The sequence below is a fragment of the Solanum pennellii genome, chromosome 1 (assembly GCF_001406875.1).
Source record: "Solanum pennellii chromosome 1, SPENNV200".
NCBI classification, from domain to species: Eukaryota; Viridiplantae; Streptophyta; class Magnoliopsida; order Solanales; family Solanaceae; genus Solanum; species Solanum pennellii.
The window spans coordinates 74,713,468-74,717,897 of NC_028637.1; positions in this window are offsets into that span (position 1 = coordinate 74,713,468).

Consider the following 4,430-nt stretch of genomic DNA (forward strand, 5'->3'; position numbering starts at 1 on the left):
AAAAGTATCTTAGTCCTCGGAATAGGAGGATTCACCAATCTTCTAGTGCCAAGAAATCAACTAGCCATGAGTATGGGAGACAAGAGCATTGAACCCTACATTACTGAAACAATGTAGGCTAAAGTATACATTAGTAATGAAATGTACTAAGTATGATAGAAATACATCAAAGATATGAAATCATGCTAAAAAAATATTTTTCATTACATGCAATGACCAAGCTAAATCATAAAAGGTTACAAAACAAAAGTCATAATAATGGTCAATGTAAGGTTAACATATTTAAAACACTTTGTGAGATATTTTAAAATAACCTTAGTTCATTATTGTGAGGTGATTACCATTAAACGATATAAACCATGTGAGCTATAATATGTAATATAATGTACTGCTCCCACACCGAAAATAGAGTGTCCTACTTGCCAAGGTAATGACCATGTGTCTGATCTAAGGTGGATCCCCTAGCTAATGCCTATCTTATACAACCTCTTATGGTGTAACATAGTTATGTGACTTAGGGATTTCTACTAAAGGTCCAAGGATGCTAAACGAAACCTTCATCCTAAAAACTCACTCGATACTAAATAAAATCCCACAGAATATTCACGTTATCATCCATAGAAAAGTACTATTTAGTTACTAATACAAGATAGAATCATAGAGTAACTCCTTAGACCATGCAAGATAAAAGCTTTCACCATCCATGATATTTTCATAATTTCTTTACAAGACCAATAGTCATCTACTTCATACTAAAAGTGCCATACTACTCATCATATTAGTTTTTGAAATTTGGTCCATGATCATTGATGGAATATCCAGATACCATATTAATCAAGACTAATATAGAAAAATAATTAAAAGAATTGATGATAAATCTAGATGTCATTCATGTCATGTGGCCAAACTTCATAGAACATATAAATACCTTCATCTATAAGCTTACTTAAGTCATTAACATTACTTTCTTAAAACATGCATAATTCCCATCAATCATAGCCCATAAAATTCATCATGTATTCATAGTAGAAAATCATGGATCATGCATGGTTTCATATAAATTCAACTCAAATCATGTAAATACATTCTATTCATGCACACGAACATAGGAAACAATGAATTGAATCGTAATTTAAAAGAACTCATGAAGATTGAATATGACTCAAACTCTGAATTGAGAATTCAACCTTTATAATTGAAAGATCTTGAGAACCCTATGGAGGAAAGGAATCCATTTGTGAATTCTAAGATACCTAGGTGATCATGGCCCAATATCTATGGTGAATTGAAAAACTTGAAGTGAAACTCTAACTTCTTCTTCCTTAGATTTAGAGAACTTTTGGGATAACTTGGAGGAAAATTTATTATTTAGGATATTATTTAGAATGGGTAGTTTTAGGACTTAAATAACTTATATAATGATTATAATAGCGGTTAACATGACATAGCTTAGGTATCAAACACATAGGAAAGTAACAAAAACAACCATGAATTAAAAGTTCAGGGTGACTTATAAGTCTATATGATCCGTATAGGGTAACATACAAATACACCTAAAATTCTTGGTTGCTTAACCGGCCAGGACACTATCTAAACGGAAAGTGAACCCTTTCATGGACTGTTTAGGCTTCCGTGTAGGGTTCATAGTTTGTTTTTTGTTCGTGGACTTGCCCGTTCAACCCACATACCTTTATCTAATTTCAAGGTGTTACAATATCTCCCCCTTTGAAAATATTCATCTTCAAATGGAGCTTAAGAGTAGGAGAGAAGTTATGTAACAACTCGGATTTTAAAAACTAAAGGATTGCATTAAATTGTAGCACCATATTCAGATCTATAAGATCAATCCGGTTCGTAAGACTTTCTAGGGGTTGTAGACCAGTCTCGTAATTTTCTAAATCAAGTCGCAGTACCTCTTTTACGGTTTACCAGAACTGCCCGTCAGTCTTGGTACAAGCTATAAATAGGACTTTTAAGTAGGTCCCACACATGGTGAAATTTATGGTGTCGAATTGGTTTCTACATTGGTGTCTATGGAACGTAGGAAGACCTACGAGCAGTAGATAGAGTCCTTCAATTTTTGTCAAAAAATAAAGGTTTCTGAACTTTTCTACAATTGTCTAGTATGGTGCGTAGGAAGTTCTATAGACTATAGGTCCAAACAGTAGACGGGATTCCACAATTATTTTAAGGGGCTTTTTAGTCTTTTACCTAATTAGTTTTAGTCAAAACCATATCATTTTGTCTTCTATCCTAAGCCCTATAAAGCTTTTATGTCTTAAAACTACCTACTTCAACCTCTTTCTCCTAAGTTCTCAAAACCTAATCAAATTCATCCTCCCCAAATTCTCTCAAAACTAAGAAAGGAGAAGAAGTTAGGTTCAACTCAAGTTCATCAATCCTCCAATTTTTTTGGGCTAGAGAAGAAATGTATGTGGGTATTCACCCATGGCGTCTATTCCTCCGTCGAGTCCCCAAAGTTTTCAATTTCTCAATCTCAAATTCAATTGTTTAAGTTTGGGTTTCAATTCAATATTTATGGGTTTCATTCAGTTGTGATTGATTATTAATTAATTAAGTATTAAAATGCATGATTGAATGTTAGTACATAATATTTAGTTGAAATTATGTTGACCCATGTCTGAATTATGATTTTTAACTATGTAGCTATGACAACTAATGAACCCCATAATTATGAATTTATGATGATTTGCATATTTTTATGAAGTTATTATAAATGATTTAGTAATGCTTTGAAAGGAAAGTATAAATGTTATAGTGAAAGGTTTTCCAACATGCTATTATGATCATGATTGTGAAAACCTATTTCTCACATATGGATTTACATTGGTGAAAGCTATTCTCATCTATGTTGAATTATGTTTAAAGAGTCATTCAATGTTTTTATAAAGAAAATGTAGATTTATATTGATCATTGCCTTTCGTATGCTATATTGATGATAAATATTTATCTAATTCATTGGTATGTACACTTAGCACCGAGAGAGCTTTGAGGTGAGGACTCAAATATGGTAGCTTCTAGTAGCAACCTCTAGCCCAAACTACGTGCCCCGTAAGATTGTCTTAAATGGCCTAGCTAATAGTTCCACTTTGGCAAAAGATGATATGTATGGATTCTACATTGACAAGTAGATTCTCTTTCTTTTCATATGGGAGATATACCAGATTCCATGATATAGCTCTCATGGTGTTATTATCGGTTTAAGCCAGTATCCCACAAAATGACTATGTCTCTTCAAATCTTTTCTTATGTCCTTTATGTTAATTTATTTGACCATATTTAATGATTCATGGGTCATTTCTTCTTTAAGCTTTTAAATATTGATATATTTGTCATGCCTTATAGATTTGAAATTATTTATGATGTCATGTCGCATACTGCCCCATAATTAGTACATTCCATGTACTAATGCATCCTTGTGCTTGCATTGTCTCACAAATATAGGGTCTGGAGCTTCCATCCTTCACTCCCATGGTAGTTGATCTCATTCACAATTCGAAGATCAAGAGTTTGTCAGTCCTCATGTTTCAAATACTATGAGACTATTATTTCTTTCTTTACTTCCGTGACTTTGTATGTGATGTATGAGTTACGCCCCAATTACTTTTCTTATCATGTATTAGCTGGATTTTAAGACTTATGTTAGGTTTCCAGTTTGTCAAAAATATTTTATGATATAAGACTATGATTTTGAATTTGTTATCCTATTATATTATACAATGTATGCTAAGTGATTTATGTAGGACCCTCTCGAGGTCCTATACGCCATGCTACACCTAGAAAATACTTTGGATCATGAAAAACTAAAAACTCAACATGAATACAAATTTATCAAAATTCACATAACCAAGAAGAAAATAAACTACAAGCTAAAACATACTTTGAAACATCTTTTCATAAACATAAATGCGAATTGTACACAAATGCACATCATCATGAAGTAATCAATCAAGCTAAATCATATCTCAAATATAAAGTTTTTCATGAGCTTACATGCATGAGGAAATATGGAAGGGACTATAACACAAGAATCCTAATTAGTGAACGTGAGGGGATAATGCCTGAAGCTAGACCGAAGATAACTGAAAGAGATAGGGATATTAAGACATCACATCGCCTCAGACCTTTCACATACCAAAAAATAGTATGGAAACCTTCCAACAACTTAAATATTTCTACACAGACTAACCATAAAGCACATTATCTTCCCCTTGGAGCAAACCTCTCTAGTCTTTTCGATTCTATCTCCCTCAACCCAAACATAACACCAAACTCTTAACAATCACGGAACTATTGATATAAGTAAGAAGTTAAGGAATTTCCACAAAGATTTCAAGGTTGACTTTAAGCACATTAACCATATATGGAGTATTACCATAGCCAATGAAACAACCAATATTAAGCAATT